This window comes from Alexandromys fortis, unplaced genomic scaffold (genome assembly GCF_014885135.2).
Source record: "Alexandromys fortis isolate MF-2015 unplaced genomic scaffold, M_Fortis_MF-2015_v1.1 scaffold_146, whole genome shotgun sequence".
Taxonomy (NCBI): Eukaryota; Metazoa; Chordata; class Mammalia; order Rodentia; family Cricetidae; genus Alexandromys; species Alexandromys fortis.
Genome location: NW_026068042.1, coordinates 3,187,106 through 3,212,685, shown reverse-complemented (window position 1 = coordinate 3,212,685; position 25,580 = coordinate 3,187,106). Strand labels below are relative to the sequence as shown.

General features: G+C 44.8%; 2 long non-coding RNA genes across 4 annotated transcripts in view; one reads left to right on the top strand and one right to left on the bottom strand.

Moving 5' to 3' along the window:
• Positions 1–10,798: 10,798 nt before the first annotated feature.
• LOC126515972 (uncharacterized) lies at positions 10,799–17,184 on the bottom strand. Of its 2 annotated transcripts, XR_007595965.1 has the most exons (4): positions 17,040–17,184; positions 16,314–16,356; positions 14,984–15,055; positions 10,799–11,413 (listed from the first exon to the last, which is right to left on the bottom strand). It is a non-coding gene; the product is annotated as an uncharacterized lncRNA (long non-coding RNA). The 2 variants fall into 2 exon arrangements; XR_007595964.1 differs by lacking the exon at positions 16,314–16,356.
• Positions 17,185–17,313: 129 nt separating this feature from the next.
• The window catches only part of LOC126515951 (uncharacterized), a 79,923-nt gene continuing 71,656 nt past the window's right edge, over positions 17,314–25,580 (top strand). For both annotated transcript variants that reach the window (XR_007595961.1, XR_007595959.1), the window contains exons 1-2: positions 17,314–17,500; positions 19,492–19,636. This is a non-coding gene — a long non-coding RNA (uncharacterized lncRNA). The remainder of the gene's footprint in view (positions 17,501–19,491; positions 19,637–25,580) is intronic.

Sequence of the window (25,580 nt, the reverse complement as noted above, 5' to 3'; positions counted from 1 at the left end):
GCGTGGTCTCCACATCATCAGACTGAATGTACCTCCCCTGTGTGAAAGGGAGCAGGTGTTAGTGTCCGTGTCAGTGGCAACTGTGGTCTCAACCTGACTCAGAGAGAATCTGAGAGAATCGAAGGAGCCTTCGCCTCTCACTGAGACCAATGGCACTTCCTCTTGTCCTGCCTGGGGCCAGGAGGAAAGAGAAGGGGGAAATATGTAGGATCCACACCCCTCACAACCCTGGTGCCCTTGGGTTGCAAAAATTCTCCTAGTTGTACCTCAGGTGACAAACACATGCCTTGTCTTTTTTTTGAAGGCACCCCCGGAAACAGGGACACAGTCTGTCTTCCCCATGAGTGTACTATAGAGTGCTTCTGTTTTTTTTTTCTCAATCCCGCCCTTCCCCATTAGAAGGGAGGGGGCATCGTTGCCAATGGTTGTTTGTTGAGTGAATCAATCAGCTGTTAAGTAGGCTGCCCTTGGAAAGTGTCTCTAAGTGTGAGTGACTTCCTTTTCTTGTAGCTGTGACCAAATACTCTGCAGAACATAGGGAGGGAGGGAGGGTCATGAGAACTGACCCTCGGTTTGCAGCCTAAGAGGAGATCAGGTACATCACTGAGGAGAAGGGAGGCAGGAGTGTGAGGTCACTGCTCTGTCGGTGGGAGGCTGGCTGAAGGCTGGTGCGCACCCCACTTTCTCCCCCTTATTCAGTCCAGCACTCCAGCTGGTGGCATAGTGCCACCCACATTCAGGGTAGGTTTGCAACCTTTCTGGAGACACCATATAGACATACTCAAAGCTGTGTTTCCATGGTGACTCTAAATCTAGTTCTGTTGACTATGAGGATCAGCCACTATACCTACTGACTCTGAGAGAGGGAGAGGGGCCGTGTTGGACTGGTCTGAGGATGTTTACAGGTATTCCATACTCTCTTTCCCAGAAGACCCCTGTATCTGTTTCCAGAACCACTACAAAAAATAACCACAAACAGGGGGACTTAAATAACAGAAGGTTATCCTCTCATGATATGATTTTGGGGGGTATCATTATTTTGGGGGAGATCATTATTTAGCTCCCCTACAATGAGTCAGGTAGAGCAAATGAGATTTTTGGGGTTAACAGTCTCCTGCTATTGGTTGGATTGGAGCTGAGCACTGCCAAGTACACAATCAGGGGCAAGCCGGTCTCACACTCTGTAGCACGATTAATAAAAATCCAGAGACAGATATTGGGGTTCAACCTGGAGGTCAGAAAAGCAAAATAGCCAGCCACTGGCTCTTACCTCTACCTCAGTCCAAACTGGTGATCCTGCCTCCAGGAATCTCAGAATGAGACTGTGTGTGAGTGCTGTCTCCTCCCATCTTAAATTCCTCTCCAAGGCTGGGATGAAAGGTGTGCACCACTACTGCAAGGTCTCTGTGGCAAACTAGTGTGGTTACTGGGATTAAAGGTGTGTGTCACCACAGCCTAGTGGCAAGGCTGACCAGGGCTATTTTACTCTTTGATCTTCAGGCAAGCTTTATTTATTAAAATACAAATGAAATATCACTACATTTTCCTTTTTTGTCTAAAAGAGAAGGTTCTAACTAATAAAACTGTTTGCAGTAAGTACAATAGCAATATACAATATAAACAAGAAACAAATATATCAACAAGGTCTAGCCATTTGCATTTTGGCAACTTAAGAAAAATACTCTATCTTCTATCTTTGTGAGTCTAAAGTTTTATATCTAATTTATCTTTTATCATAACTAAGGAAAACTATAATTATAACTATCTACTCTTCAATTCAAAGACCCCAGAAGGATATAATATTACATAAGAAAACAGAAAGTGTATTATAAGCAACTTCCAAAGTTCTACAAGTGACAGAGACATTTTGATGCCTGGACAATCACCCAAAGTTCTTTTGTAACATTGGGGCATCCATCTTCAGCCTAGAGACAGCTTCCTGGTTTGTGCTGGCAGCATGAACCACTGTGGCTCTTTTGGGAGGTCCTGCTTCAGAGCGCTTAAATGGGGTTTGTGTTACTCGTTGCTTAATGGCAACATAGACCCGCTGTGTCCCTGGAGCTGGGAAAGTGAGCATGGCTCGCAGAGGCAGTAAAAATACCTTGGCCATGTTGAAAGCATAGAGCCAACAGGCAAAGCTGCAGCGTTAGTCCTAGACATGCCCGCTTAGTATTTTAAAAACTGCTTAGAAAAGGATTTCAGATACACATTAAAAGACAGATTCAGATTTTTAAAAAAGGCCTCTACATGGGGCGACAGGATGTTTAATAAATGTGCATGAGCTTAAGACAGAGAGAGGATAAAAGATAGATAGAGCCATAGATAAAAGGAAATAATTTAAGGATATTAAACTGAGGTTCTTAAAATAGAGTTAAAAATAATATAATGGGCCATGAAAAATGAAAAATACACAAGGAGTCTGTATTACATTGTTGTGTTTTCTTTGAGTTTTTTAAATGCAGAGAGATATTTGATTCTGGGGGATGCTAAGCTAAAGCAACATATATATTTTAAAGGTATCTTGACTTCAAAATTTGAATCTAAGGATATGTTACTTTGGAAAGGTTCTGCTTTTGTTTCCACAGTGGATGGGTACCTGTGGATTCCTTCCAGTCTAATTTGGTTTGATGGAACAAGATTTTCCTAAAAGGTTTCCATAAACCTTATAAATACTTTGCCCAAGAAACAGCAGGAAGTAGTTTGGGGGAAAACTATGCCCAAATTCCCAAAATGGTTGTTTATAAATGTTTGTTTTTATTAAAAAGGGGTTGGGTACAAATGGTTAATGGTCAGAATCAGTCTCTCTTTAGGAAAAAACAGGGGGAATATGATATGGAAATAAATACTTTACATCGGTGTGGATTAAGGTCTATTGATACAAATTTTAGGTCAATTTTGTTTATATATATTCTTATTTGAGATATTATGTTTATGCAGCTCATTTAAGAATGTAATGTATAATTAAAATTACAGATTAATAGACAGTCATCTATAATAACCAAACTTTAATCATGTTTGTTAAGTTTTCTAGATATACAGAGATATATTTCGGTTAGATAATCGTCAACATTTCAAAAACCTACAAAATATGGCATTTAAAAAGTTTTAAGAACCTATACTATTCTCAATAGTGAGACATGTCTGTGTCTGGCAGCATCAGTTACTTCAGAGAGGTTGATGAGACTGAAGAAACTCGTTATGGAATTTGCCTTCAATGCAACAAGGTTAGCCATTTGGGCAAGAAACTGCTCTTTCCTGGACTGTTTGATGGTATGCTTTATGAACTGGACAAGCAGGACCCACAGAAAAGTGACTGTTGAACTTTCCAAAAGATGGAATTGTCCTTCAGGGTTCCTGCTTCACAGAAGAAACTGCCAGACATTCTGCAGGACATGGAAGTAAGCAACTGATGAACTTTGTCAGTAAAAGGCAGAACAGATCTTCAAATATCCTGCTTCACTGAAAAGTCTGCCAGATACTATGGACCTGTAGGCTGAAGTTGGATTGCCCCAATGTTACAAAAGAACTTTGGGTGGCTGTCCAGGCAGTGAGGTGTCTTTGTCATTTGTAGAACTTTGGAAGTTGCTTACAATGCACTTCCAGAAGACCAGAGAGTCTTCTATGAAACAGTTGTTCTGAGAAATGGCTGCAAAAACAAGACTGAATCAATATCATTGTAAACAAGGAAAGAGAAAGTTTTCTCAGGGTCCTATTCCTAGGCAAAAAGCTACAGGCAACTAAGGACTACTAGAAAAGGAAAATGAGTGCCTCCCCCTCTTTTTGATTAATCTCTCTCTCTCTCTCTCTCTCTCTCTCTCTCTCTCTCTCTCTCTCTCTCTCTGAGACAGGGTTTCTCTGTGTGTAACTCTGGCTGTCCTGAAAACTCGCTCTGTAGACCAAGCTGGCCTTGAGCTCATAGAGATCCGCCTGCCTCTGCCTTCTGAATGCTAGCATTAAAGGTGTGCACCACCACTGCCTGGCTGAATGATAATCTCTTATTGGTTTTCCAATGCAGGGAGATGAAATCACATAAACACAAATAACAAAACAGACTCAGCAGGATATATGTATATATATATATGTACATATATGTGTGTAGAGTAAAGAAAAGAGGCTCTATCAATGGGAGAAGAGTATATGAGAGGGGTTTGAGAGGGAGCACCTAGAAAGGGCTGGAGGAAGGAAAAGAAGGGGGGAGTTATGTCATTCTATTTCAACTAAAAACATATTTTTTTTTTAAAAAAAAAAGAAGTGGAGATGGACACCAGATTTTTCTGTGCCTTTTCCTGCAGTCTGTGTTGCCTGTTCTAGCACAGAGGAAGTGTTTCCTCAAGGATGTGGGATGCCTGCACTAGCCACTACTTGTGAATGTGTAAGTGAAAAATATTGCCTTCTTTGCAAGACATTATTGAGTCACATGTTAATTATTTTCATAGAGACAGCGTGAAAAGTGTCTGCTTTACCTCAGTGTTTGAACTCACCTCACCACAGATGGAATAAAAGCATTATTTTCTTTTCCTAAGATGATTCTTATTAGTTCCATGTCAAATCAAGGCCCTTTCAACTCCATAAAACTAAAAAGTTTCAGCATAGTACAAAAAAAACCCAATCACAACACTTACAGCCTATTGCTACTGCTTCTGGTTGCCCAAAGAGGTAGAAGTCCCTGTGGCTGAAGACACCAAGTGCTTCTGAAATAGGACCCAAAGACTCCTGAGCTGGGACTCACCCCAATGCCCCCTCCTTGAGGACTAGTGTTCATGGTACCAGAAGGAACCATGCAAGCTTCCAAAGGAGGGAGATAGCCAACAGTCCTACCCAGCTATGATGCCTATGAACCATATCAATGACCAGCATGGCATGATAACCCTAAGGGAGCACTAGTGGCACACAGACCTTGGCAGTAACCAATGGTTCTCCAATTAAACTTATGAGTCGCTCAACAAGAGAGAGACCAAGCTTGGTACTGGAAACCTAGATAACCGCTCAGTGCTAGAGCAGTCATGGTTTCTGGAGGAAATTCTATAACCACTAATTTATGAAACCAGCATAATTCCTATCTATCTATCACCAGACTAAATGTAGCCTTCATTCCTCATTAAGGCAACTTCTCTCTGCAACAGACAGAGACTATTACAGAAAACCACAACCAAACAAAAATGCAGAGTTGTGGTGCCCAGTCCCAATGGATACATCTGCAAAACACTTCTGCACCTAAGGCTCAGGGAACATTGTGGAAGTGGGGGCAGAAAGACTGTAAGAGCCAGAGGATCAGGGAGTTTGCTGTGAGATAGTGCCACCTAGTAATGTCAGAATCTACACCCATAAAGGCTCACCAGTATGACTGCCCAGATATTAGCTGAATACGGATGACACCATTGGACATATCAAAGAGGATGGAGAAAATCCTATGAGACCTTGACCCTACACAAAGAACTATCAGCAACCTAGGAAAGCTGAGAGTAGGAGGGGTAGCCTTCCCCAGGGAGGAGCATGCCCAATGGCTCTTCAGTACCAAACGATCAGCCCTGAAAACATACATGCGAGTAACAGTATATGGTTGAAACAGGCTATATTAAGGAATGCATACTTTTTAATATATGTATATTCATGCAACAACAATTAGTGAAAAAAGAGAGCTTGAATTTGATGGAGAATGTGGAGGGGTGTATATGAGGGTTTACAGGAAAAACAGAAGTGAGAAATGTTGTACTTATAAAAAAAATAGTAAAAAATATTGTCAAGGCCCTTTTAACAGTGAAGTTCACAATATGGTAACACTATTACCAGAGTTCAATGTTTGGTCAGAAGCATCACCTCAGTTCCCTGGCACCCCTTTATACAAAAAGTCTGGAATATTTAGCTGGGGACTTCACCCCAGCTCCTGGCATAAGCTCCATCCCCTGGGAGTTGCCTCAGTCCAAACTCTACCTCCAAGAAAGCCCGCCAAACAGTGACCCCTTCCCCGTGGTTTCACCTCTTTCCTCTCTGGTGGTCAGTTCGGTTTCTCTACCCCCTTCTGTGTTTTCCTGAGACCACCTGAAGCACTGGCACCCATTAAACCTGGGTATCTCTTAATTCAGTCTGATTTGGTCTGATTGGTATTATTTGTGTCGGTGGAGAGGTTTGTTGGTAAGAAAATACTTAACATTTGGAGGGCCCATAGTGGGGTAGGGCTGTTTTTTCCACGGGTCCAGGGCCACATGTTGGAAAACGCCCTTCTTGAGCATGCTCTTCACCAGCCTAAGCTTGACTTCGTCTTGGTGAGTTCTCCCTTTTGAATACATGCCTCTAGGGTCCGGGACCCATTTTATGTTTACGTTTGTCGATTTTGGGGATATCCCGTAAAAGTCACGGTCATGCCGGGTGCCCAACACAAGCAGTGAGACAGTTCTCGCTGAGGTGGGACTGAGTGCCACTCATTTCTCACGATCCTCCGCNCCCCCCCCCCTCCGCCCCCGTTTCTGACTCAAGAGCCTTGTCACGATGGACGCATTCTGACAGGCTTGAGTCCCAAGATTTGGCATAGACTTCTAAAATGGGCTCTTGCAGTTCAAAACCTGATCTCTGAATGCTGTTGGGCTGCCTTTTACAAGAATCCTTTTAAATTGGGGCTAACATCCAATGTAAAAGCAAACAAGGCTCCAAAAGCCACGGTTTCTGGATGCCGTGCTCCCAGCCCCACTCCCATTCCCCGCTCCCTTCCCTGCTTCTCTAGCTGTTTCCTCTCTCACTGTTCTCTACAATGGATCCAGATCTGTTTTCCCCCTGTCCTTCCACTCTAAAACTGTATAGTTCTTCCATCCTTATGTTTCTGTTTCTTCTTACAGCGGCTGCTAATCTGGTCCTTAATGGGACCACCTGTGTGCTTCCCTGGCTTCTGCCGCCTACCTACACGGGGATTTTTAAGTTGGTCAACTAACACAGGTTCCTAAAAAAAAGTTTTATTTGTCTGTTTGTTAAAATAATATGGTCACAGTATACTTATTTTACGTCTACGTGAGTGTGTGTTCGTTGCCACAGCATGCTTATGTTACGTCTATGTGAGTGTGTGTGTTCGTTGCCACAGTATGCTTCCTCCTTCCTCCCATTTTACCTCTAAGTCTATGCTTGTGGCCTAGAAGAAGCAGGGCAGGGGTGTGAACACAGGATATGGCACTGGAAATGATATGGTATCCATCAAACTGCAAAGGATGTTGGGAATGCAGTCTTCCCACGTATTAGGGAAGAAAGAACAGGCTTGGCGAGCGTATGAATTATCCGGGCCACAGTAACTGCCTCACGCTTCAGGGAAACAGAGGCAGGAGCCACACGTTTAGCCCTAGTACAGCCAAGCAGACTTCAGAATTAGAAGTTTCCATTTTGCACCCGAAGACATCGATCCTAGCTTGCCTGGTCAGTATTCCATATCACAGCAGCGTTGTTTAGCCCTGGATTGTGGTTTCATCCCTCCATGCTCAGCATGTGCTCCTGGTGCCTCATGGGAAAAAAAGATGAGAAATAACTTGGGTGACTGACAGTCTCTCCTCGCGGAGACTGATATTTACTCATGAAAGGGAAGCTAACCACATCTTAAGAACTTGGGAAACTAACCCTGATAGAAATCACCACCCGTTACATGCTTATCATACACTTAGTGCCGTGGTAAGCATGTTTGAGGCCCAGTTCGTTTCATCCACTCATTTTAGTCTTCAAGATTCCTTGTTACCAAATCCCTTGGAAACGGACTCGACTGAGTGGATTTCTAAGTGGTTATGAAGAGAAGAGCAATTACACCTCCTTTTAAGGTGATCTTACCAAGAACAGCCTTCATCTGGATGGATGAGTCCTGATGGGTTTGTAAAAATACTAGTCACGTGACCACAGCATCCCATCTCAAGTGACTTGGTAGCTGCCCCCCCCCAACCCGGCCTGTCATCGCTTCTGCTAGCAGATGGGGTTGCCCATCTGCTCTTTATTTTTATTGTCTACTCAGCTGGTTGAGCTTGCCAGCACAATACTGGGGAATCTCCTTTCCCACCTAAGTGGATAGAGCTCTCTGTGGAACACGGAGAATCTTCATGGTCTCTTGAGGTTTCTCATTTAATAAATGGTTCTTTGGGGAGGAGACAATGATGGAAAAGAGACTGCAATGTTTGGGGGTGATGCTGCGGGTGCAGGGATTTTTGGATGACTTTTGCAACTTTTAATAGCTTTCCTAGCCTTCCTTCTTCCAGGAATAATGACCAGGTCTGTTTCTTCTCCAGCTGACACATGACTCACTGTCCACTGTATTCTGACTTATCTCATGTCAAGGTCTAGAGCGTCTGAATCCTGTCCCTCCCCAGCTCTAGAGGTGGCCCTAAAGCTAAGTGTCCGGCTTTTGTGGGCTGCAGGTGAAGGTTGTTAGCTGCTAAAATGAAACACTGGTCTTTGGATGATGGTTGCTTCTAGTTCAGATAATGCCCCTATTTGGAATGGAAAGTCTAAAACTGTTTTTGACTAGATGATCACAGGACTGGTAAGCTACCAGGGCACAAAGAGAGAGGGTTTCCCATAGCTGAAGAGAACTATCAACGATAATCAACTCCTCGTATTTAAATGTGAGGTTAGGCTGGGGGCTCTTAGCTTTATAACAACATTGGTTTCAGTAAACCATTAGGACTGCAGACAGAAATACGCTAAGCAAGCAATGCTTTAAGATGCACCACCGTAGCTATCAGATCATAAAACACGGACTGAAGCTCTCTGGGCTCCATTCAGTTACCCAAGGGAAGGGTGGGGAAAGTGTTGGGATGACTGTGTTGAAGATTGTCAGTTCATTTCCTGAGGCCCGAATGAAATGCCCGAGACTGTTTAACTTTGTAAACGAGAGAGGTTTGCTTGGCTTCCAGCTCCGAAGGTACCAGGACACACCACCACCACCACCTTGTCTGTGGTAGGAACTAGTGATGGGTGATAGCGCAATGACAAGAGTGAAGGACAGAGGGAGACACTATGGCCTAGAAAGAACCTCAGGCTGGTGGCAGGCTAGGCTTGTTCTCAGGGCGGGCACTAACGCAGAGTCCCGCAGAACTACCTTAGAGCTGTGTATGGTGGTGCATGTCAGTAATCCCAGTACTCAGGAGGCAAAGGCTAGAGGGCCAAGAGTTCACGGACAACCTTTAGAAGAAAGCTTGAGTTATAACCCTAATGACCCAATTACCTCTTCATTCTCACGGCCCCACCTCTTCCAGGTCCCGCCTCCTTTCAAGGTGACAACACTCGGGAAAATCACAGCTAAGCCCTTTCTCAAGGTCACTAAACCTGAGCAGATGCGCTTGAACCTCTACACACATCTTCTCCAGAGGCTTCTCGGTCACAATGGCCCCATGACATAACCTCAGAAATGGCCACCAAAGCAGACCAGCTCTCTCTCCATACAGTCACTGGTTGCTGAGCCCCGGGGTAGGTGCTCTCATCATCCGATTGAAGACAAGTTTAAGGAGATGGCGGAAAACTGGCAGCCACTGTCTCTTAAAGAAGGGAGGCAGGGCAGCTGCGGGAGGGTCTCAGGAGTCCCTGGCCCTCCCTGACTGTCTGTGGGGAGTTAATGGTTCTTCAGAGGAAAGGCATTTTCTTTAGCCACCAGTGAGTTGCCATGTCCCTGGAAATAACCCTTCCCCGGTGCTCCCACAAGAATTCTAATGAAACTCACTGGGCAGGGCGAGGGGTGGGGTGGGGTGGGGTGGGGGAGAAGACTTGAAAGTAAACGGGGAATTAATGGGGAAGGAGATGGGGGATCAGCAGTGGAGGTGGGAGGGAAATGAGGCTGGATCTGATCAAAATACATTTTATATATATGTATGAGGAGGTCAGAATGAAACCCATTATCAGGTAGAGTTACTATACGCTAATAAATATTCTAACGAAGATGACAAGTGCAGACTTCTCTTTTCAGGACATGATCTCAGAGGGTAACTGCAGCCTTCATTCTGTCCAGGGATTACCTGTGGCCTTAGCCTGGAAGTTGCCTCCTGGAAGCTACAGGGTTAACTTCCCTACCCTAAGGCTCAGCATAAACCCTGGCCCAGTGTCTGTGGGGCAATCAAACAGAGGGCCACTCTGCAAGGATGTTTGATTAGGAAAGCTTTTGCTCAATAGCCATAATAGCCATAAACTGCTAGAGAGAGGCTAATGGTGATCATAAAATTTATTACTGGGAATATCTATTATCTTCTTCAGCAAAGCCCTCCCTTGATCATGGCCATGCTGATTGCATTTCCATGGTTCAAAACTCATTATGGTCTGTGGTTTTTCTCTGGGTCCCTATCTCATTCAGAGCTAGCTAGGGTCTGTGTACTGGGAGCTCCTTTTGGGAATTTGATTTCATTAATACTTTACGCTTAGTAGCCTTTAATTAGTGTTGAATAAAAATGGGATCCTAAAAGCATTACAGAGGGCTTTCCACTTGGGTGTCAAAATAATTTACTGTGATTAATAAGCTCTAGGTCACCATCGCGAGACTGGGAGTTTGAGTTCCATTTTGATCAGAAGGCACTGACTGGGATGTATTTATAATTTTCTTTAAAGTGTGCTCCCGGAAGAAATTTCAATCCAATCTTCCCTAGAACAAAATGCAATGTGCTCGCCACTAAACAATTGCTATGTCCTAAATGCAGACACTGTAAGGGACAGCCCTGAGAACAAGCGCTTGGGCTGTGTTTATGGCTTGTGGCTCATCACAAGATGCTAGGATCAGTTTTATTTATTCCTTTCGTTTCCTGTCTGTTCACCCAGCTCAGTGCGTACATGTGCACATCATACACATACAAACACACACACACACACATCTTTATTGTGCAAAATGGTGGACCACAGCAAATCGATGAATACTAACATTTATAGAGAACGGCTCGTGCGCCACCCTGTCACGTCCTCACGGCATCTTTCCAACATCACTTTCTCTGATTCTCCCCTTTGTAGACACGAGGATACTGAGGCTGGTAGTGATGCTGGAGTTGCCTGCAGTCTTCGTTGAGTAAGTGCTCTAGCGGAATTTAGTTAAGGGTTGGCCAGAACCCAGGGTCAGTGCTAGGCACCACTTCCTGGATAAGCAGACCCTGTTCAACAGCCTGGCATTCCTGACAGCAAGGATCACAGGAGGCTGGAGTTCAGGGCAGCTGTCCACAGCCATGAGGTTCTGAGAGCCATCAAGAGATCAGAGCAGGTGCCCATTAGACTGTTGGGCAGAGGTGACCTCAGTGGAGGCTGTTAGGGCAGCAGGCTGAAGTTGCCCTTCCCTCGTAGGGCTCATGGTCTGTGTTTTCAGGAGGGCTAGCAGAGTGCCTGTTGGCACTGAACTTTGCTCAGAAAAGTCAGGAGACTTGTGTCCACAAAGCTTATTCTTCATGTATTCTTAACGCTCTTCTTCCTATATTTCTATATATGGAACCTGCAAGGAAAGGACGTTTAAGTGGCTTCTGGATTATCCTGCTTTGACAGGTTTTCTTTCCCCATACCCTCTCCCGAGGGTGTTGGATCTCCCCCTTCCTTCAGTGTAGGACCTGTTCTCCTCACGGGACGTATAGCCGGGACATCAAAAACTATGAGAACATCAACCACTTGATGAAGCCATTCTATGAGCTAGCCATTATCTTTTATATATTTAAAACACCTTTTAGTTAATGCACAAAATAGGAAGCTTTCTATGACATTTTCATAGTTTAATATCATTGCAGCCTGCTTAGAGTCTGCTGGGGAGTGCACACACTTCCCTTTGCCCCATGTGTGTGCATCAGTGTGCATACAAGAATGTTCATGTGCCTGCCTCTATGTGAAAGTGTGTGACAGGGTGTCTATGTGTGGCTGGAAATATGTGTATTAGTGTATGCACCCATGCATATACATGTGAGTGTATATGTATCGGGTGTGAATATATGTGTTTGTGTGGGAGGTGTCTATGCATATATGAGTATGTAGGTTGGTTTTGTCAACATAACACAAACCTGGACCTATCTAGGAAGAGAGAATCTTAACTGAGGACTGGCTGTCTTCATATTGGCCTCTGGACATGTTTACCCAGCATTTTCTGGATTGATGGTTGATATGGGAGGTTCTGGATCACTGTGGGTGGGACCATCCCCAGGCAGGTGGTCCAGGGATGTGTAAGCAGGCTAAGTAAGGCACAGAGAGCCAGTTAGCAGTGTTCCTCCATGGATTCTTTCAGTGCCTGCCTCCAGGTTCCTCTCTTAAGCTCCTGCCCTGATTTCCTTTAGCAGTAGACTGTGATGTGGGATTTATAAGCCAAATAAATCCTTTCATCCCCAGGTTGTTTTTGATCATGGTGTTTATTATCGTACTACAAACAAAACCAGGAAGATGAGCGAATATATGTTTGCGCATACATTTGAGTGTGTATATAGGCTAAGAAATATACTAGTGTGTGCATAGGGGAATGTGTGTTCACGTGAGTGCTGATGTATCAACGGGTGATAATGTCAGTATGTGTCTTTCATGTGATCATGGAAATGTGTTTCTGCATGGCCTGTTTATGGGTGTGTATTTGTCCATATGCATATATGTTCACACGTGACTGTGTTTCACAGAGTGTGTGTGTCTATATGTGGACACGTTTCCCTGTGTACGAACATAGGCCTGTGCACTTCTGTGATTCCCCATCCTTATTCCATGCCAACCTGGAATGGAGATGGTGGCGGGTGGCGCTCTCCATCCCTCCACATGTTGATATTATCACTTTGGCTTCCCAAGTCTGGCAGGAGACATGGAACTAAACACAGACACTCTGGTGCCAAAACAAAATAGTGGAAACATTTGAAGCCCCAGTTCCCTAAACTTGCAGCCTATCAAACTGGGAACAAGCCCGGCTTTGTTTTCTTTCCCGCACGGCACAGAGGTAGAAAAGTCTGGAGCCTTGGTGGTTCTGATAGAAGAGCTGACTCGGAGCCAGGGAACTGAAAATTGCTGAAACCCAAAGCAGAAAGGAGACAGCAAAGATGTGAAGGGGACCATGTACGTGAGAGGGAGGCCGACCTTCTGACCTCCGTGCTAGGAGTGGGGAGAGGGTTTCAAGTAGTACAGAAGCTCAAAAAGAAAGAGAGGTAGTTCTTTCGTGGGGAGCCAGGCTCCTCACTGATCCTGCTTCATTTGGATACGGCCGGCCAGCCTAGCTGAGGGTTTGTGGCTTCAAAGACAAACAGCAGAGGAGCAAAGGGCAGTGGGCAGGCTTCTCATATGCAACCCTTAATCTCATGATGGGTGGGGAGAGGAGGACCCAGGAGGGCCTACCACCTGGTGTCACAGGAGCCTGGGGCCCTGTGACTGGTGCTTGGCTCTTGGAGTCCAGCTCTGAGGTTCCAGAGTCCCAGTGTATACAATGCTGACAGGAGGAGAGCTGCCTTCTCTTGGAGGCTCGACCTGCCACCAGCTGCTTCATCTCCCTATGTTCTTTTGAGTTGGAGCCTCTGGCCTTAGGCTGGCCTTGCCCAAGTTTTCGTGTTTAACTGCAACATTGCTGGGCATGGTGATATCACCAGGTTTAGGCTGCTGAGTCAGAGTTTAGACTCTGATTTTTGGCAATTCTGTTGTGTGTGCACAGGGGAATGTGTGTCTTTGTGAGCGCTGATGTGTCTGTGGGTCAATAATGTTAATATGTGTCTGCATGTGCCCGGACACTTACAGGAATGTATTACTTATGGTCTGTGTATGTGCATGTACTTGTCCATATACGTATATGTTCACATGTGACTGTGTGTTTCACAGAGTGTGTACATCTTTATATGAACATGTTTCACTGTGCATGAACATGTCTATTGTGGCTACACATCTGTTGTGACTCTGAAGGAGAAGGGTTTGTAGCAGAGGTGTGCCAGCTATAGCAGGGATAGATCTTAGCATGATGGGAATTGGTCCCACTGTTCAGATAGGCATTCTTTCCATGCTGTGGAGTCTGGGGGAACTTGAAAGGCTCGTGGCTAGTCCCACAGAGTATCAATGGTAACACTAATGGAGGGGCCCAGAGGCTGCGTGAATACCAGAGCCTGGCTTTACTCTTGGCGAGAACCCTCTTGCTCGGGTTCAGGTGTCAGTAGATAGGGCTCCAAGCCTGTTGTTTCTGCTCCAGCCTGTCCTCAAATGTTCAGTGACCCCTGCAGTGGCCACATCTGCTTGCCCAGAACAGAGAGACCTTTCCTGTGTCTGGAGAGTTGGGAGCTGTGGTTAATTCTGCTACTGATCGTCTCAGCCACTGATTCAGCCATGGTAGTCCAGCCCAGAGCTGTTCAAGTGTCTAATATTCAGGCCCCAGTGATGACTCCTCTTTGTTAGAGCTTTGGTCAAGTGATGCCTGAGGAGATTCTCCTATATTATGTGCATTGGGGTATCTTCATCTGTGGGAATATTTCAGTCACTAAAAAGAATGTGGCAAACTTTTATAAAGGATGTCCATGGTAACATTCTAGTCTATTTTATTAAGTGAAAAATGTTAGCTGTAGGAAAATAAATAGTTTTTTTTTTGTTTTGTTTTTTAGCTTTTCAAGACAGGGTTTCTCTGTATCTTTGGAGCCTGTCCTGGAACTAGCTAGCTCTTGCAGATCATGCTGGCCTCAAACTCACAGACATGTCTTTGCCTCCCAAGTGCTGGGATTAAAGGTGTGCCCCACCACCACCCAGCGTATTTGTTTATTTTTATGTAAGGTGCACAGTGTGTAAAAGCTGTATGTCAAAACTCATCCCAATAGTGACCTCGGGGATTAGAACATAGGAATTTGTTCTTTGCACTTTATATACCTGTCTATCCCCCATCTTCTTCTTGTCTTATTGCTTACATAAATAATTTTAAATTAATAAATCTCTTATCAGCATGGAGGTAAATGTTGGCTTAATCTATGATGGCAGGTCTTACAGCAAGGCCATTTGTGTCTGAAGAATGAGCATGAGTTCAGAGGACCTGAATTTCTCTTAGTTGGGGTCTTTAGTCTTTGCATGCGTGTTCCACGGATCCTACCTGGTGAAGCAGCACAGTCTTTGGATCCCTTCTGAGGATGATGATTTAAGCACGTAAATGAAAGATGTAGACCTACAAAGGAAATCAAATCTATTGAAATGCATTTACTAGCAAAGTACTATTTTAAATTATGACGCAGTAACATAGGTTCTTGATGCATCAAAAGACAAGACTGAGCTGCAGGCTTGGTCGCTGTTATAATTTAGAGTTAGCTTAGTGACAGTTTTGAGAGGCCTGCAAAAACAGAATGTTAACGTGGAAAGCACCATGATTTCCATGGGTGACAAAGCCAGATATAATAACACTCTGGTGCTACGCCACTTGACTTCATAAACAAAGGCCACATTATAGAACCACAGTCAAGAGCAGTTAAAATGAAGACATAGCTTCCCCTCTCACACCAGAGACCCCTGTGTGAGGTCCCATAATGATGAATGCTCTCAAGTGGGTGGGAGACACGGACACTACCGTTCCCATCCCAGATCCCGTGACTCCATGGTAAAATAAAGGGCTCAGGGGTGGCAGATGTGTGTCACCTCACACACAACTGCAGTCCATTGGGAGTGACTTGGTTGAGGCTGTTGGAAACGCTCATGCCATCACCATGATCCTACATGGAAAGGATAACATCCATGACTGTGATGTCTTCAGTGGGCGCTAGGTGGGAGGGAGGAAAGAAATTTGAGCACACATTTCCACTTCCGAACTAGACACGCCTATCACTGGTTTTGATATTTAAATGAATATGAAATTATTGTCTGACATTTAAATATAAAGCAGGTCCCCAAACAATAATAGCACAAGTGTTTTGGTCCTTCGTTAGGTACCGTGTGTGTGTGTGTGTGTGTGTGTGTGTGTGAGATGTGTGATGGGATGTATGTATGTGATATGTGTAGTATATATGATGTTGTGTAGTATATGTTGTATGTTCGTTTGTGTGTAACATATGGTGTCTTTGTGACATGTGTGATGCATACTTATGTTGGGTTTAGTATATGCATATGTGTATGGTATGTATGTGATATTTGTTTAGCATGTGTGGTATTTGTGTGTGATAGGTGTGTTATGTGTGTGCAATGTGTGTAATTGTGACATGCCTGTGAGTTATGTGTGTGATGTATAGATGATAGGTATATGTGCTTTGTGTGTACACATGTGTGTGGTAGTATGCGTGTGTGATATCCGTGTGGTGTGTATGTGTGTACTGTATGTGTGATGTATGTATCTGGTACATGCGCGCTGTCTGTGTGGCATTGGCACCACTAATGCGGTACTCAGGTTGGCCGCGTCTTCAGAAAGATGTTCCACTGAATGAACTTGGAAGCCTTACCTCCAGAGTATTCACAATAAGATGGTTACTGGGAACAGATTGTCTAGAAAGAAAACAAGAATCGGTAAACAGAGCCCTACAAATGAGCCATCTGGAGATTTATTTACATAAGAAAAGAGAAGAGCCTTGGTGTTTTCGTGCTGGAGTTTGTTTCTCCTATAAGTAGCCACAAGAGTGTGTTTGTCCTGAGCACACATTGAGCTTTTTAGTGGAGATCTCTGAAAGCATGGAAAATAAAAACAAAAACAAACATAGCTGTGCTCCTTTGGTTGGCTATTTGAGGACTGGGAAAGAGGACGGGGAGAGAGGGAAACAGTCACACCCCTTCTTTTCTTCAAAATATGAGTTCTAGCATAATATTTTATCTGTTTCAAAATAGCTGCAGTGCCCTCCCACCCGTTTTGAAATTGTTTTGTTATTCCCAAAGTGACAAATGAGAACATACTTTCCCTCAGCAAGGTCACATTTGGAGACACCCAGCCATGTACAAACGGTGAAGGATGACTCGCAGGGGCCAATACCTTGGCACAATTTGGTTAGCAGTGGGAGCAGTGACCTTGTGACCCAGAGAGGCCCCTCCTTGGGTATGGGCCCGGCTCTGCAGAACCACTTAGTCTCCTCCAGCTTACTTTTCCCTCTGCCATCCTCAGGAAGTGCACATTTTAATGGTCCCCTCTTCCCAGGACTCCTGACCCCATAACCTCTGCTGCTGGCTCGGTTACTAACCGTTCAGGATGGCTCACCCCTGTGGTATGAAGAACACGGAACAGAGAGGGGCAGTGGCCGTCGCACCAGTGTTTGCGCCCAGCCAGGCACACCTGAATGTCCTCTGCATCCTGTGCTGGATGGCGTGACCTAGACCCTGGCTGCATTGTCGGCCACACCTGCGCAATGACAGCCTCGGTAAAAAATAGTCCCGCTTTGTCCGGGCAAGTCCTGCTGGGCTGATAAAATACCAGTTACCAAGACAGTCATCGGAACAGAGAGACAGCTCTCTGCTCCTACACTGGGCTGGGCTGTAAAGCGGCTTGCATGTTTGTTCTGGAAATTGTATAGCTCAGGGCAGCATGTCTTTATAGGGGCAAGATGAGGCAGGACGGAAAGGCTGGGCAGATCTGCTGCCCCGGGGGCTCCCCGAGCCAGGAGCAGCTGCGTGAAGGACAGGAAAAGAACTCTGGAGAGCAAAGGTAGCAGGAAGATAATCACCTGGCGGCAGGACGGTGGTTGGACCTGGATGGCGGTGATGATGATGATGATGGTGTGTGTGTGTATGTGTGTATGTGTGTGTGTGTGTGTGTCTGTGTGTGTATGTGTGTGTGTATGTGTCTGTGTGTGTGTCAATGTGTGTGTGCGTGTGTGTATGTGTCTATGTGTGTATATGTGTCTGTGTGTGTGTCTGTGTGTGTGTCAGTGTGTGTGTGTGTATGTGTCTGTGTATGTCTGTGTGTGTGTCAGTGTGTGTGTGTATGTGTGTGTGTATGTGTCTGTGTGTGTGTGTGGAGGTGTTATACTTGTGTGCATGATTAAGCCCAAGTGCAGCCTAATAAGGAACTTGGGAACACATACCCCATTTTCTACCTGGGCAGGAGGAGGAAGGGCTTCTGTGTAAAGATCAGGACCCTAAGGCTGTAACTAAGCTGAAATACATAAAGGCTACCAAAAAAATAGGTTTTGTTTGTTTGTTTTTAAGGCTGGGGGACGACTCAGTTGGTCATGTGATTGCTACGTAAGCGTGAAGACCTAAGTTCAACTCCCAGAAGCCACATTAAAAAAATCCAGGCATTGTGGTACACATTTATAGTCTCTGCACTGGGGCGATGGAGACATGTGGCTCCCTGGGGCTCCCTGGGGCTCCCTGGGGCTCCCTGGGGCTCCCTGGTCAGCCAGGCCAGTCTACTCTCCAAGCTCCTGGCAATGAGAAACCTGTTCAGAGGACAAGGGGGGGGGGTGGTTCCTGAGGAGCAGCATGGAAGATTGTGGTTCTCTGGCCTCTGCATGCTTGCATGCACATATGCATATATACCTACATATGCATGAACACACACACACAAACTGAAATGTGGAAGGTTCTGGAAGCTGTGCTCTGGGTCAGTACCTGACTTGGAGCAGGTGTTTCCAAACTGGCCTGTGCTAGAATGTGCAAGGACCTGATCAGCAGAGGGGCTGGAATTTTAAGAACAGGCAATGTGATTGTCAGGCCCTGAGGCTAAGCTATCCCTGAGCCCTGGCCTCCCTGCCCATCTCACAGCAGGAATTCACTGGGGGCCTTTTTATTGTGCGAGAGTCCTCAGGCTGAGAGAGGGTTAGCTGAGGAAGACACACAGCTACGAGAGGGAGAGGTATTAATTCAAGTGGGTATAATCTGCCTTCTTAGCTCTTAATCAAAGCTGAGTTCGATCCTATCAGAACAGTGTGGATCTGGAAGGGGTGTTAGAAGGGCTGGAGACCTGAGCTCCTCAGGCGGGGATCTGCTCATCACTGGGCCAGCTGCCGCTGTTTCTAGATGCTGTCCCAGGTGTCGTTATCACTGCTGTTTTAATGGTAGAGCACTTCCAATGCATGGAATGGGAGCAATAAAGTTGCAGCATCTTGAATCTTGTTTTTCAAACTTTCACAATCATATTTAGGGGAGGATCTTGAAAGTGACTTTGATGATGTTAATGAACTCGGATAACCTCCTAGCTCAGTGATTCCAAACATGGTGGACCTACTTACTTGTAATGCCCAACAATTCTAGAGACTGTCATTGCATCTTTAGAGTCAAATGACAGCATGCGTAATGCCCAAGAAGCTGCTTTAAATTAAGACATGCTTTTACATGAATTTGTCTGGTGCTGTTAGGAACACTATCTGCCCATATTTGAAAAGCAGTCATGTCTATGAGGTGAAAGCAATATCATGTAACACAGACTACATTTACGGACAAAGTGGCCTTATAGGTCCCAGGAGATCGGGAGCTACCATCAGGTACATTGCAATGCTAAATGAGAGGGGAATGGATGCTCCCAAAGTGGCACAAACGTGCTTATCTCCCAAGAATCAAAGGGATATTTGATTTTTATGAATTCTAGCATTTGGGCATATACCCACAATGGAAGGTTCAAGAACAAGATTGAGCCCAGGGAAATGGGAGTCCACTCTGACTACTGAGGAAAGCAATGGCTATTCTTTCACTTAGGTCATTACAAAAGAGGGACATTCGGCATCGCTGAAGAGCAGGACCGTGGCTCCCGCTTCTTCCGTTTTCACTACCGAGAGCCTTCACTGGGCTTCATGACAGCAGATGGCCTGAGCTGGAAGGGAACCTCATATCCTGAAGCCAGGTAGGTGTACACACCCCACCCTTGCACTCCCCAGGCACAGTTGGCTCTGCTTGGCTCCCCTTTGCCCTTTCAGTCCTGACGCCAAGAGCAGCAAATTCCACAGACACTGGGTAGGGTTTTATCTGATTGTCGCTCTCGGGACTGACACACAGCACATCGCTGATGGATATGGAAGGTAATTTAATACTAATATTATGATGTTTTTTCCATGGGGGCCCATAAGTAAGACCCGAGACTTAAGATACATTCATTTTTTTTGTCATTTCCTAAGTTTACAAAACTTGAGTCAGTCAGAACAAATTTGGGTGCCATGTCATCATTTGAAAACCGGAGTTGAAATTTTCTAATATTGCCAATATTTTCAGTGTGAGTGCTTGCTTCTCCTTGGTAAGACAGTTTAGTGCTTCAGGGTACAGGTACCAACAGGCAGGGGTGTATCTTCCTAAAGCCCAACTATAGATCCTTCCTATGGAAGGCAAGAGAACTAGTGGTTTCTCCTCACTTCTGGGACATAGGAAATGAGATTATATTGAGGTAGTAATTCTCTCTCCCATTGTAAGAATGATACTGTTCATTTTGCTAAGCTTTCGAACACGGGTGTGCGTGGCCAAGACTCAACAACAGTGTGCGCAGAATCTAGTAGGCTTACATTTCCACCTTGTATCGGGGCTTTGCTTCTGGAAGGAAGCCTATTAAAACAGCAATTTACAGGAGGGGAAAAAAGAGTGGGTCTTGAGGCATTTGGTCAGGGCAGACATTAGTTCCATTTAGAGCTCAAACCAGCCCACAGGTAATTGTAGGTCTCTGCATTAGCTTGTCAGAGCAGAGAAAGCATGGAATTCAAGCTAATCTGATGGGCACATGAATTGGGGACTCAGTGCCAAGTGAGACCATGGAACAAAAGGACACATGTGTTTCTAGTGGGGGGAGAAACCCCAACACAAACTAGATTCAACTGTTGGACACATGAATCTCTGGGGAGCCTTAGAGGGCTTGTCGGTTTAGAAAAGTGAGCGTTCTTTGAGTGAAGCCCTGGAGCCTAGGGCCTCTCTGTTGCCTGAGGCATATGGCCTGGAAGTTTTTGAAAGGGAGCTTTCAGGGCAGAGCTACTTTCGGCTGTTTCTCAGAACTCTCTTTAGGAAGCCTGTCTGTCCCGTGAGTCTGAGCATTCGCTCTACTGGATTCAATACAAGGAGCCCAGGCTCTGCCCTGTCCATTCTGCTTTAACTGGTCCAGGGTGGGGCTTCGGCATCTGGAATGCGAGCCTTCTCCCCTGTGACTTTAACTGGACAGACTGCAGTTAGGATCAAGATCCACGAGCCTGTCAGTGTTCATGTCTGCCATCCCAGCCACTTGTGACGGTGACTCTGTCTTAAAGAAAAAATTAAAAAAGACTGAAGGCCAGGGCTCAGGGAGATGGCTCATTTGGTAAAGTACTTGTCATGAGGACATGAGACCCAAGAAGAACCAGGCACAGTGGCATAAGCTTCTTATACCAACACTTGGGAGGAGGGGACAGACCAACTCTTGGGACATGGTGATCAGCCAGTCTTGCTTACTTGACAACCTGTAAGAGACTCTGACTAAGGAATAACAGCTGAGGTTGACTTCTGGTCTATACATGAATGTGCGCGCACACACACACACATACATGCATGTACACGGCAGAGGGTATAGCTTGCTGGCAGAGTGCTTGCCCTCTATGTGTGAGGCTCTCAGCTCCAGATGAAACAAAGCAAATCCAGGAGTGGGGCACAGCTCGTTGATGTCCTGAGCGGAGTTCAGGCCTCCTGAGAAGGATGTGTTGTAAGAATAACTGGGGATGGAGGTGGGCGTTGGCTACTTTGTGCTTCGTGGTTCAGGGATTTGTCTTCCCAGTGAGTTAAAACATTAGCAGGTTCCTTATTGTTGGTCCTTGACAGACAGGCTTCCTCCAAGCACAGATGGAACACAACTGTAAATGAGACCAGCTCTCCCTTGCTCCATCCCACAGCAAGGGTCTCAGAGCCTGCTGACCCTTGACCTTGCTCCTGAAGACAGAGTCCCAGGATAGTTTTGCCGAAAAGGAAATAAAGAGAATGGGAGGGGGGAGTGTCAAAAAGCAGAGATTTTAATTTTCTGCCTGCGAAAGCAGTCACATTCTGAGCTTCAAGGGGGGCCTTAGGTCCCAGCCTGTATGGCTGCCCCCTTGGCGGCCAAAGTGTTCGTGCCTGTTACGAAGCTGGTTGGTGTTAGGACACTAAACCAATCAGGTATTTAATTGCATGAGTCAAAGATTATCCATTTCAGTAAAAACGTGTTAAAAGAGCCAACCAGTCTACGCCTAGAACATTTGTACTGATTTAAAACAGTTGTGGAAAAGGTGGTTTTAAAACCAGGCCTTTTGTGAACCCCTAAAAAGAAAACATTTAACACATTTAAAAGCACTCTTCGGACTAAATAAAGGATTCAAAGTCTTTAAACAAAAATAGGGACGAGAAAATCAAGTTAGTGGTAGGTATCTTTTCTGTTTGCTTAGGCTGGCCTTGAATTTGCCATGGTCTTCCTGCCTCAGCCCACAAAGTCCTAAGATTACAGGTGAGCATTAACCTCGCGTCTTGCTCAATACATGCCTAGAAAGGTGAGAATTCTTTAACCACGTCATCCCCAGGATAGTGGGGTCTTTGTCTGTAGCACTTTATGGTAGGATACACAAACAGTGGCACACCGGTTTCCACCCGCGAATGTTCACAGGGAAGGTGGAGGTCGGGAACAGTTCAGTCCTTTGCGAAGTGCGACTCCATGGCAAGTCCTCAAGCCATTTGCAACAGAGACCTCAGTAGTGGGCTCAGGTGTGTGCTTAGCAATTTCAGACGCAGGTGAGTGGTGTGCGAACAAAACGCCACCTGTGATCTCTTTTTTCACTTTTTTTTTTGGCCCAATTCCTTTAATTTATATTTTGGTGGTTTTTTCAGCATATATTCATTGTGTAGATTAATGGACCTTGTTATGCAATTTTTAATTTAATATACCACATATTTTCTCACATTCATTATCTCTTCCCTTCCTGGATTTTTGAGAAAAGCTCTCATGACCTCACTCTGTAGCCTAGGCTGGTCTAAAACTCACAGTGTAGCCTGGGCTGCCCTCAACTCACAGAAATCCTCCTGTTTCAGCTTTCCTAGTGCTGGGATGCAGGTATGAGCCACCAAGCCTGCCTTTTTGCTTGTCTGTGAGTTATTAATGCTGAGAATTTTGCAGATAATTTAATTTATATGGGTTTTCTGGAGGGATGAGACGAACTGTCCTGACAGAACACCATTCTAGAACCTCTCCCTTTCTCGTTTGACAGATGTCCTCTGGAAGCACCTCCTCTGTGCCTGGTGCTAGTGCACGCACATTCAGGGATGCAGGCCTTTGTCTTGATAGGGTTCTCTAGAGAAAAAGAAAGAAAATATAAGGTGTGTGTGTGTTTAAAGTATATATATGTACTGTGTAGATATGCATGTGATATGCACGTGTAATATTACAGAAAGAGACACACTCAGAAAGACAGAAAAGACAGAGAGTGAAACGATTAGTTGACTGGCCAATTAATGGATTTTAAAGGAATTGGCAGCAGGCAAGGCCAAACTGCAGAGAAACCAACAAGCTGGGATCAGACCGGAGCCAGTGCTTCAGCTCATGCACAAGGCCCTCTGTTGACAGGATTCTTCTTCTCCCAAAGGTCAGTCTTTTTACTGCTAGTGCCATTTTTGAGTGATACCCTTCACATTATGGAGAGTCATCTTTGTTAGAAGTCTGTTGATGAAAGTATTAATCTTTTTTTAAAAGGTATCTTCTTAGAAACATTTAGAATGTATGACCAAATGAACGGGTAGCACAGCCCAGCCAGGCTGACCTGTGAAATTAACCACTCTAGACTGTGGCTCACTTTGCCTGGCCAGGCTGGCTCCCTCTCAGTCATTCTCAGGGAGGGTGCAGTGAAGAACTGAGGATTGGCCATCTTAGTGACGGGTGACTTGCCAAGACAGGCTACTAGAACAGAGAGGGAACTTCCGATCTGTCTGCAACTTCTTCCCAGAAGACAGGATAGGAAATCAGCAGCAGCATCTAGGGTTTGTGCACAGGATTTAGGAGCCTCTGCTGTTATCTCTGTTGCTTAAGTATTATTTTCATGGTGAACGTCATAGAGAATCACATTCTGGCCTCAACTATAGCTTTGTCTTCCTTCCTTCTTGACCGGGCCTCTCTGATGACCATGGCTTTGCCATGAGTAGCACAAGTGTGGTTGGCAGCGACAGCACACCTTGCTTAGTGGAATTCTTTCTCATAAAATTCGTATGGTGTCTAACTTTTCCCTAGACTCCACAACGGATAATATTTCTGCATTTTACAAACATGGAAACATGAATATGCCTATGTACAGCTTGTCTTCGCTGTCAACTTGATTGCATTTGGAAACACACTTCTAGGTGTGTCTGTGAGGTTGTTCCCAATGGAAGGAAAACCTGCCCTGACTATGGGCGTCACTGTTCCAGGGGCTGGGGTCCTGGACTACATAAAGAGGAGGAAGGGGACAGAGCACCGTCCTAATGGGTGATGACACACGACATACTATCTCATGTCCCACCACTCTACTTTCTTGCCATTTCCCAAATAAACACTGCCTCTGTTGAGTGACTCTTTGTCAGGAATTTTGTCATGGCAACGAGAAGTAACTAATACAGCCCACCAAGAGTTATACTTTTACACAGTCCCTTCTAGTCCTTTCCACACAGACAAACTAGCTTGCATAAGTATAATAGTTTATATTTTAATCCTCTCCCTATTATATCATAAGCCATGACCTATTACAACACAAGTGCCTTCCATGTCTTTACGGAGATGTAACCTTCCAGCAAATGGATGTATGGCAATTTGATTAACAAAGTCTTCTTCTTCAGTGTTGAGCTCCTTCACTTTTTGTATCATGTTACTGTGGTTTGCTTTTCTTTAGGATGAGTGTCTAAAAACAGGATGAGTGAGTCAAAGAACATGAGTGCTTTTATAGTTCCTGATGCATGCTATTTTTATTGAGTTTAATTGAATTGAGTCAATTCAGTCAAAAAATTTTTGTTTTGTTTTGTTTTTGTCTTTTGATCCTTTGGTGATGACCTGGCTTTCAGTGGTGACCTCTGCAGCCAACAGAGCACATAGATGCCATCATGACTCCTTGATTTTTTTTTCAGTCACATCTTTCTGACAAAAATATTCTCTGGGGCTAAAAATGTCCTTGCTATTCCTTGCTCAAGAGAGATTTATAGCTTGGAAAATCTGAGTACAATCTCGGCAGCCATTTTTCAACCAAGAATGGAAAAAAGCACACTTCACACTTCCAGAGCAATTTGGATTTATTTTTGGTTCTTTGATGATGCTGAAAGTCTTTGGGATGCTATGTTTCTTTGGTTTGTGTGCAAGAAGAGTCCCAAGGTGAGAGTTGTCAGGGTTGGGAACAAAGGCTCAGAAGACAGTAGTTAGTGGTGCTCTTATTCTCTTGAAACATCTTCTTTTGTATTTTTGTTGCAACATTTAGAGTTTCCTATGGGGCATCCGTGCGGCATAGCTCTCTTTTGTTGCTTAGATTCTGATAAATACGCTGTGGTTCTCAAGGAAATAATGTGTGGTAAGAAGTAAGTTTAAATCACGGTCTTAGGCCTAGCACTATACTTAAATAGGAAGAAGTAGGCGAATGAACTCTATTTTAGGAAAATTGTTATCTTTTTGATTGTGGGTTTTTAAGTGATATATGTTAACTCATATTAATTGTAAAATTAGTGGTCCTTACTGTGATGTTCCCACACATGCATAGACCAACTTTGATTCTGTCTACCCAAAACTAGTCTGTCCTGCCCACCACTCTCTATTCCCCTTTCCCAACTTTGTCCCTTCTTTCTATAATAGTCCCCCTTGGGAAAACTGTTAA